An 11274-nucleotide genomic window follows, 5' to 3' on the forward strand; every position below is an offset into this window, starting at 1 on the left:
CAGCGTTTTTTTGACGAGTCCATGCATCCCTGCAAGGCTTCAGGCGTGATGGTCTTGAGCTTCTCCTGTGATTCTATCTGGATCTCCTCAGTTGAGTCAAATCGACACCCTTTCAGTCGTAATTTCAGCTTGGGAAACAGAAAAGTCGCAGGGGGCAAGGTCAGGGGAACAGGGTGGATGGGGAATGACTATCGTGTGTAGTGGAAGCCAAGAACTGCTGGACAACAACTGATGTGTGGGCAGGGGCAGTGTCATGATGCAAGACCCAGTCTTTGTTCTTCCAATGTTCAGGACATTTGCGGCAGATGTTCTCCCTCAGACACTTCAAAATTTCGCAGTAAAACTTTCCGCTGACATATTGACCAGGGGATGAATTCCTTGTGGACAATCCCTTGGATATCGAAGAAAACGATTAACATCGACTTGCCATTGCTGCAAACTTGACGTGCGTTTTTTGGCCTCAGTGAATTGGGACTTTCATTGTGATGACCTCTGCTTTATCTTCGAGTCATAACCATAAAACCATGATTCATCACTAGTTATGACCTTGGAGATGAAGGTGGTGTCATCTCTGACTTGATTCTTGAGCTCCCTGCAAACTGCAACTCGATGTGCCTTCTGCTCGTCACTCGGCAGTCTTGGCACAAATTTTGCACGTCTCATGCCCAACACGTCTGACAAAATGCATTGCACACTCCCGTACGACAGTCCAACGATATCACAAACATCATGGATAGCTCGTCTATGATCTGCAAGGATAGCCTGATGAACATTTCCGACGTTTTCTTCTGTTGTTGCCATTGGCGGTCGTCCAGAATGGTCATCGGCTTCGACAGACGTTCATCCTTCCTTGAACTGCTTATACCAGAAAAATGTTCTGCTTTGGGACATGGCATTGTCACCAAAGGCTTGCTGAAGCAACCGGTGAGTTTCTCCAGTCTTGTTGATCTTGAAGCAGAACTTGATGCAGTTCTTTGTTCCATGAGGTCCGCCATTGCAAAACCACCAAACTACCTACACACCACGTTACAATAGTAAGTGTAGCTCAACAACACATCTGCTCAGACACGGCCAGGGCCACATTGACGCACAAGGGGTGCTGCTGACTCCTCCTAGCAGAGGAGTAGACTGTAGCACCAGTCGAGCAGGGCAGTACTCCCGAGGTGGATGGAAAGCTGATGACAGGGAGTGCTGGAGCTCCCGTTTCATCAGCCCTCAGGACTAGTTCCTGACCATCCCCCTTTGCTGAACTTTTTCAGTGTCTCAGTTACAGAGAGAGTAGGCCAGCATGCTCTCCAGTACAAATTTCTCTATCTATCTTCACCAAACTACATGCACAGTACACACTACACTTCCTATTCAAAATTTACCAAAATGGCGTCAATTCACCCAGCCTCGGAGTCCCCAGGGGGGGGGACCATAAATGCCCCCGCCATCTGCCCCTCTCCCGGTGACGACTCGAGGTGCCTGGAACCACTGTCTGACTCTCTTCTTCTTCATTTCTGCAACATTCGCGGCCTTTCATCTAACTTTCGCTCTGTTGAGCACCACCTCTCCTCCTCTAAACCTCACCTTCTTTTTCTAACGGAGACTCAGCTGTCTGAGGCAACTGACAGCAAACCCTTTTCTGTATCCTCCTACTTTCTCTATACTCATTTCAAAGCCAAAGGTGGTTGTTGTGTATGCATACGCAACGACTTATCTTGCTCTCGTGTTCCTGAACTTGATTCTTCTGAATTCTCCACTCTCTGGCTTCGGCTTTCCTGTCATTCTCTGACTAAATATATCTGTGCTGTTTACTTATCCCCTAATTCTACTGACTATCAAAAATTCTTCCACTATCTTACTTCTACGATGGAACACATTCTGTCCATTTCTCCTTTCTCTGAAATCTCCATTCTTGGAGATTTCAATGTTCACCACCACCTTTGGCTCTCCTCTCCTTTCACGGATCCACCTGGTGAACAAGCCTACATCTTTTCTATCCTTAATGACCTAGAGCAGCTTGTACAGCACCCTACCCGTATCCCTGACCGCCTTGGAGAGAGCTCCAACATACTTGACCTCTTCCTCACAACTAATCCTTCTGCTTACTCTGTTAATCTTTTCTCTCCGTTGGGCTCCTCCGATCACAACCTTATTACCTTAACCTGTCCTATCGCTCCAGTACGGCCTGCGGCCCCTCCAGGGAAACGTCGTCTCTGGCATTTTGGAGCTGCGGACTGGGAGGCCCTCAGGCAGTACTTCTTTGATTTTCCCTGGAATGATTATTGCTTCCATGGCCGTGAGCCATCTGAGTGTGCCTTGCGCATTACGGAGGTTATTCTCTCGGGCATGGAAGCATACATTCCTTTCTCATATCCTTTGACTAACTCAAGAAAGCCTTGGTTTAATCACGCTTGTTCTAATGCTGTCCGCAACAAGGAGAAGGCCTACAAAAGGTACCGGAGCCAACCCACCCCTGAATCACATAATCTTTACGTTTCTGCCCGGAATCGTGCTAAGTCTGTTCTTCGGTCTACTAAAAATAATTTCATCCATACTAAATGCTCTCAACTCTCCAACTCGAATTCTTCCCACTCCTTCTGGCACCTTGCCAAAAATCTTTCTAACAACTTTACCTCATCATCCTTCCCTCCTCTTTTCTACTCAGATGGTTCTGTAGCTATTTCTTTTACTGATAAAGCAGATCTCTTCGCACAGACTTTCTCCTCCAATTCCACCTTAGACGATTCCGGTGCTGTTCCTCCATCACTTCCCCCCTCTGACTTCCTCATGGCTGACATTAAAATTTCTTCAGTTGATGTATTTTCTGACATTACTGGCCTCAGTACTAACAAGGCATATGGGCCTGATGGGGTCCCTCCTGTTGTTCTCAAAAACTGTGCTTCTGTGCTTACACCCTGCCTAGGCAAACTATTTCGCTTTTGTCTGTCAACTTGTACCTTTCCTTCTTGCTGGAAGTTTGCTCTCATTCAGCCAGTCCCAAAGAAGGGTGACCACTCCCAACCCTCCAACTATCGTCCAATTGCTTTAACGTCCTGTATTTCAAAAGTTTTCGAGTCAATTCTTAATAAAAAAATTTTAAGGCATCTTTCCTATCACAACCTTCTTTCCGATCGTCAGTATGGGTTCCGTCAGGGACGCTCCACTGGCGATCTTCTCACCTACCTTTCAGACTCCTGGTCATCCTCCTTTCGGGACTTTGGCGAAAGCTTTGCCATTGCACTTGACATCTCAAAGGCTTTCGATCGAGTCTGGCACAAATCTTTAATTTCCAAACTGCCCTCCTACGGTTTCTATCCTTCTATCTGTACCTTCATCGCTAGCTTCCTTTCTGGTCGTTCTATAGCTGCTGTCGTAGATGGCCATCGTTCTTCTCCTAGATCTATCAACAGTGGTGTTCCTCAGGGCTCTGTCCTATCACCAACTCTCTTCCTTTTATTCATCAATGATCTTCTAAGCTGTACATCTAACCCTATCCACTCATACGCTGATGACTCCACCCTTCACCTTTCCATTCGGTTCCCGCAACGCCCATCTCAACAGTTACTTCAAGAAACAAGGGATGAGGCTATGGCACACCTAATGTCTGACTTGGCTCATATCTCTGACTGGGGTAAAAATAATATGGTTGTCCTTAATGCTTCTAAGACTCAGTTCTTACACCTATCAACCCGACAAAATCTTCCACAGGTATACCCACTAATGTTTAATAATATTCAGATTAATCCTGCATCATCCTTGAACATGCTTGGGGTTTCATTTACTCGGGACTTATCTTGGAAAGATCATACTACATCTCTTGTAAAATCTGCTTCCAAGAGATTGGGTGTGCTAAGCCGACTCCGCTCTTTCTTTACCCCTGCACAATTGTTGACTCTATACAGGGGTTTTATCCGCCCCTGTGTGGAGTACAACTCTCATGTGTGGGGAGGCTCCCCACATACAGCTCTTCTCAATAGGGTGGAGTCAAAGGCTTTTCGTCTCATTAACTCTCCTCCTCTTACTGACTCCCTTCAACCTCTGTCTCTTCGCCGCACTGTTGCATCGTTATCTCTTTTCTATCGCTACTTTAATGGTCACTGCTCCTCTGAACTGTCTGCTTGCATTCCTCCACCTCTACGACGGGCGCATAGCACCCGTCTGGCAGCAAACTCTCATCCCTTTTCTGTCCAACTCTCTAATGCAAGAGTTAACCGTTACTCCCAGTCTTTCATTCATGCAACAGGTCAGCTCTGGAACTGTCTCCCTCTGTCTGTATTTCCTGCTGCCTATGATCTCCAGTCTTTCAAACGCAGTGTGTCCAGGCATCTCAAAATGATCGGATCTTGAATTTGGCTCTCTATTGTATTTTGTTTTTCTCTTGGAGGGAACTGTTACTGCGGGCTCATGGCCTTTGGTTCCTTCTTCCTTGCATAAAAAAAAAAAAAAAAAAAAAAGGCAACAATGCAAACGGTTGGCTCCCTTTGTTCAAATTACTGGAACTTTTGGGCAGCACCTCATATTTATAGAGGCTGCAACTTGGGCTATCTATTCATCCCAGGACGCACTATGTGATCCTAGATGTCTTAGACACTCCAAAACTTTTAGGTTATGGCGCTCTGCGAGGCCATTTGACACTGGATGGTTAGGGACCACATTGTATTTGTTGATTTTGTACTGTTTCCAAATTTCATCCAGGAGTCTTTTGACTGTTGTTAAACTCTGTGCCATTATCTGTAATAATTGTACTTAGTGTAGTAAATTGGCAAATTACCTGGTGTATGAAGGCACACACCACACTCTTCATGGGGTTGTCTGAGAGGGGCAACAGGACACAGAAGCACGAGAAGTAGTCAACTGCTACAAATAAATACTCAGCACCAGATTCTGTAAGAGGGAATTTCAGGTCGAGAGATAGTTTCCCATGGGCGTGATGGAATTGGGTATTGCAGGAGCGGTGCAGGTGACCCCGTTGATCATTTGTGGCGGTTACAGGAAATAGAAGAGTCACAATGTACGTTAATGTCTTGGTGCATAGTTGGCCAATAGTATCCGAGACGTGATTGTCTCAAACATCGATCTTTAATCGGATGAGATGCATAAGGAGTGTCATGAACGATTTGAAATACTGCAGATATTAGGTCAGTAGTTACAACAAGTTGGTGTACTTCCCTATTGGGTAATTCCTTTCCTGTAAATAATGTTTTCCTGTATAAGATACCATCTTTTAGCATGAATTCATCAATTGGCTCTGGCAGAGTAGATAAAGTCGAATTATCTCCCAATTCTAGGAAATAAATTACCTTGGACCATACAGGGTCCTTGTGCTGGCAATTTTGAAATACCTCTGGTGTTAACCCGCCATGTCCCGGCAGATTTTTCACCAGAAACCTCCCCCAATCCCAGCAGATTTTCAATTTTTTTTTTTTGCTAAAACCTCTGCTTTTTATGAGAAACATCGAAAATTCAGAGAGAAATTGCTCACCTGAGCTTAGAAATGCCTGGTACAGGTACCCTTACCTGGTACCATATTCTTTCGAGCCCAGCTCCAGAGAAGACATTTCCATGGGAGGGGTAACTATTCCAAACCACTCAGAATAAGTTGATATTTATTTTTTTGGTATGAATTTATATGTAGTACAAGAGTATATTGGTTTTCACACAGTAATATAGGCAATATAAGCGTTATTTCACTCACAAAACACATCAACATACCGCAGCTTTTTTGGCAATGTTACCTACTCATCACTTCCGCATGTATCTTCCTCTAACACCATGTAAACTTTGTCCTCCACAATGTCATCGATTGGAGAATCACTCTCGCCTTGACTTCTTTCCGGGGCACAACATGTCGTTACTGGCCAGGTCACTGGTAACAAGTGAGTTGCCGAGACAATGCTGTGCCGGGGGGGGAGGTCACACGGGGTAATGCATTGTTCCCACCTGGCCTCGGATGGAGGAAGGTGTCCCGCGTATACGTACCAAAAATTACGCGCGAAATTTGAATAATGTGCAAATGACAGACCCTGCAATTGCAGTGCATTTATAAACTTCAACGGGAGTCACAGTAACAAAACATTTGGGCGCATATGTACGTCAACGGGATGTGGCGGGTTAATGTGGCGTTATCTGCTTTGTTTGGCTGGAATGGTGTGACTGCCACTGCTACATTGCGTGAAAGTGCGTCTGCGACTACATTCGATTTCCCTGGCACATACTGATAAGTTGGATTGAAGTCCTTGATGGTGAGTGACCATCTAGCTAGCCTACCTGTAAGGTTCCATCCCTTGAACAAATCACACAGAGGGAGATGGTCTGTCTGACTATGCACTGGGTAACCATACACTATATCTCTGAAATGTTTCAGAGACCAGACCACTGCTAGGGCTTCCAAATCTGTAACACTGTAAATACCTTCAGCGGGGTTGAGGGAGCGACTAGCATACGCTCTTACACGCTTCCTTGATACTCGATCTAGTTGCATCAAAACTGCACCAAGTCCTGCGCCTGATGCATCCGTGCATTGAAGAAAGGGTTTTGTATAATCAGGGAAAGCTAAAAATATAACATTTACGAGGGCAAATTTTAGCACTCCAAAGGTTTGTGACCAATCTTTAGTCCACATGAAAGGCGCATTTTTCTTTAGCAGTTGAGTCAGAGGAGTGGCGATCTGTGCATATCCTTTGATAAATCGTTGGTAGTAACCGTTCAATCCCAGCAAACTCTTTGCATTATCTGTACTGCTAGGTTCTGGGAAGTTGAAGATCTTATCTTCAGTGGTATGAATACCTTCAGCGTCAACTACATGCCCTAGGAATTCAATTTTCTTTCTTAGGAAGTCACATTTGCTGAGGTTAATCTTCAAACCAGCCATCTGAAGGCACTCTAGTACTTGTTGAAGCTTAGCAAAATATTCAGGGATGGATTTGCTCACCATAAAGATATCTTCTAAGTAAGCAAAAAGAGAGTGGCCAATCATGTCACTGAAGACTGAATGGATGAGTCTCATGAATACTGAAGGGGCATTCCTTAATCCGAAAGGAAGCCTCTTAAACTGAAAATGTCCAGAAGAGATGCTAAAGCTGTTACAGGGCTAGATGACTCCTCCAGTAGCCACTGAGTAGGTCTAGGGATGTAAAGACCATGTTGTCCTCACCTAGTGACTAACAAATTGGTTAAGACTGGCAATGGAAAACGATTGGGTACAGTGACAGAGTTTACATTACGATAGTCTGCTACTGGTCTAAATTGGCCGCCATTCTATGGAACTAGGAAAAGTGGGCTACTCCATGGACTGACAGAGGGTTCAATAATGTCCTGATCTAACATGTTTTATACTATCTCGTCCATCTCTTTTCTCAAGTTGTGAGGCAGTCGATACACTGGTATGTAGACTGGCTGAGTACCTGACACTAAGTCAATGTGATGCTTAACCAAGTTTGTCCTTCCCATAGGTTCTCCGGGTACGGCTACAACATCTCGTTAAGACTGCAGTAGACGGACTAATTGATCTTTATGCTGTGGGAAATCGCCAGAAGATACACTTGAGAGAAGGTCAAGTGAAAGAGTCGTAGCAGATCACTTAGAGTTGATGGCATACACTCCATATGGTTCATCATCATCATCATCTTTTTTATGAGGTATGGAGAATGGTATACCCTGGCACACCTTTATGGCCGATGAGTAAACCAGGAAGTACCCAGTCTTTATACAACTTTTAAGCTTAAGTGGAGCATTAGTAACATTTAACAAGTACAGGTAACACAAGCTATCCCTCAGAACAGCACACAATGCCGACTCATAAGTTAAGTCATTCAAACAAACACGACTCAGGTAGTGTTTGTGCATTCACATCTACTTTTGCACCCACAGCACGAACAGAGACTTTGGTAAACTCATGCGGTAACAAAATTGTGCACTGATTTGTTACTGCACGTCTCAACCCCGTGCATTGTAGAATATCATTCAAACCATATGAGGTAGGTAAATGAGACGTGTCGAGTAGACTGTTGTGTCATTGTTAGAGGGGTTGTCATGATCCACTATTGAATACTTAGAGGGTGTATCACTAGATGTTAGTGAATTTACTTCTTTACTCTCGGGTAGTGGTGGATTTACCTCTTTACTCTCAGGTAATGGTGGAATTACGTCTTTACACTCAGGTAGTGGAGGGGTCAGGTGAGACTGAACGACTGAGTTTATTTGGGAAAGTACAAGACTTGGGTATTCCATGCTAGATACTGGGAACCCTTTAATGTCTATAATACCACAAGCAGGTAATAGGGCAACTGATTATTGAGCCATGGTAGGGTAAGCCATTAACAGTATCTGCTGGATATCTGGGGTCGTTTGTTACATGAAATTCTGCAATAAAATGTGTCAAGGCTTTATCAAGTTGTCTATACCTCTAAAGTGACTCTTCCCTTGCCCTTAAACTCTGAGCCATCCACGCCAAATAGACGAATGTCAGATGGTTAGAGGATCCAGACCTTTTACTTGTTCCCCTTATGCTGTTTAGAGAGATATCAGAGATTAAATTTACCATAGATCCTGTGTCCATGAAATACGAGGTTTGTACCCCTTCGCTCCATCCTAGAATAACTAAGCCTAAAGAAGTTATAGGCCCTACCTGGTGAATTGGGAGCTGAGCTTTTGTTGTTATGTTACATTCTTCTGATACAGGCGTATCTTTTGATGTTACGTTACATTCTTCTGGCAAGAGCGTATCTTTTGTTGTTACGTTACATTCTTGTGATACAGGCACTCCTCTTCCCCCGACTGGCGGCTCTTAAGGAAACGACACCACTCAGTAGAGTGAGTTGTATTGTTCTTGTGTTATTTGCATGTAGGACGACGGGATCGCGAAGGTGTGCGCTGTTACCCTTGTGAGCAATGCCGCCCTTGTTTGCAGTAACAACTGGCTTCTCGATGACTGGCGTTACCGCATTACTAGCAGACAATCGTGGATTGTTTGCCCCGTCGCACATTGGAATGGTCTCGACCACTGGCTGGTGATCGGTACCGTGAGCGGGAGCGAGTGTTAGGTTTCCCCCTCGTAGTCGATCGTGAACGTGAGTAATCCGATGAAGTGGCGAAAGTGTGGAATACTTTCGCAGTGCCGTCCACCGAGTGAGAGGCTGAGGTGCAAGACTGGCCTGACGAGTGAGGTTTAATCCCAATCTTTCTTGTAATGCCTTTGAGATGTTAATTTTGTCTCCTGGATTAAAACCTACCTGTAGGGCTATCTCTCACTGTCTAAGGTAACCCAGCAAATCTGCAAAATTGTCAAGTGTAAGCATAAGATATCCATTAACTTCTGTTACCCACTGAGTGTCATGCAACAACTGGCGCATCTCAGAACTTATAGCTTTCATCGCAGCAGCTGCCTCAAACAGTTTTGCGTCTTTTACTGATATTTTCGTATCCTCCTCTATTTGTTTGGGGAGACTAGTTAAACCAATGAAAGACACGGCATTGGAATATTTACAACAGAGCTGAATTAATTGCCGGCGGAATAGCATCGAATGTTTGACAATCCTCAAAATGCCCCGCACAAATCGCGGCTCCTATTTGTGATTTGCCTTGGTGTAATTAACCCATAAGATATGAGACTTTCAGGGGTTCAGCTGTGATTTGACGATTGTGAATGTCTGTTTCGACCTCTCTGAGGAAGTCGTAGACTGATATAGAGCTATCCTCCCCAGTGAAGTTTGGGCAGTTAGCATCGTCCAAATATATGGACTGTGGAGGGGGGGGGGGGCTGGATTCGTCATCGTTGGAAGAGTGTGAGGTTGGGGAAGTGTGGAAGTGACTGAAGTACTGGGTTGAGAGGTAGAGGAAGTGGTGGTAGTTATTTGTGTTAGAGTTGGGATGTGAGTTGTTGTAGTAGGAAAATCAGGGAAAGTGGTAGGAGAAAAAGTAGATGGAATTTCTAGAAAGTCATTCAGAGAGGATGGTGTATCTGTATTTATTTTATCTGGAAGAATATTATCTGGGTTCTCAAGAACAGTAGTAGTAGTAACAGTAGTAGTGGTAGTAGTGTGAAAGAGTTTAGTGGTAAGTGTTGTATGAGTAGAGGAAGAAGAAGGTTTGGGGTATGACCTGCCACTACAAAGACAAGTCGAGGTATCTACATCACCGGATCTACTTCCTCACTTTCAGTCGCCAGTCGTTGGTAAACGGGAAAGAGATCAGTTCTTGGGAAGTATGTCATGTAGTGAAGTAAGAAAACTTATAAATAATTATGAGAATGAATGTGTTTATTATACAGTAAGAATGAAAATGTTTAATATAGAATGAGTGGGCGAAGGAATGTGAAATATTTCCAGTGATGATGAAGGGGGATATGCACAATGAAGGTGAATATGAAAGAAAATTACTTGGGTGAAGGAACTGAGGTATGAGGTGAACGTGACAGGTGAAGGGGGTGAGAAGTAAAGTAAATGTAGGAGATGCAAGATAGTGAATAAAGGGAGATAAATAGTAATATCAGGCACAATCTATTTAGAAAATCCGTAGAATAATCTCAATAGAAAGTCAAGGTATGGACAGATGAATATAAACTATATATATATACATATAGTTAAATATCGAAACGTTGCAGAATGAAGCAAAGTCAGGCTGGCTGGAGAATACTTGAGAAGGTACTTAAATAAGAGGTGTTTATCCCAGGCAGGGGAGGCGACGCGGTGGGGGAGAATGACGTCACAAGGGGAAGTTGACCAATGAGATGCGACCTGGAGCGTCTGATGATCACCACCAAGATCTTGACTGGGGAAGCGATGATGACGTAGAGATCACCGATAGGCTAGCCACAGACCAAGGGGGAGGAGGTGAGATGGTGGGGGGTTGCTTTGCCTGGTGAGACAGGGGGGGACTGGCTGGTGGGCGATTTTGCTTGGTCAGCGAAGTTTGAGGTGGGGTTGAGAGAGAGGCGGTTGGGGTTGTAGCGGGGTGTGGTGGGGTGATGTATTATTATAATTTTCCAAAACAGGAGGGGTGTGAAAACTGTAACTCGACAGTGAATGGCTTACTGACTGCTTGCAGATTTAGGTAATGATGGGGGTGAAGACCGGTGTCAGTTTAAACCTCGGTGAAGTGCAGTAGGAAGATCTTACCCGAGAAAGGTAGGCGACACAAACACAAGGCAGGTGAACGTCGAGGCGTTTTGCAGGTGTGTAGACTGGAATTAAAACAGAACACCGGCACAAACAAAGTGTGGTTGGGTCACTAAGAAATCACTGTGCGGAGGCGATGAAAAGAAGATCCAACTCAACACTGCCACCAATT

This window comes from Coenobita brevimanus, chromosome 45, assembly GCF_032717465.1.
Source record: "Coenobita brevimanus isolate Jiangsu-jjx chromosome 45, ASM3271746v2, whole genome shotgun sequence".
NCBI lineage: Eukaryota > Metazoa > Arthropoda > Malacostraca > Decapoda > Coenobitidae > Coenobita > Coenobita brevimanus.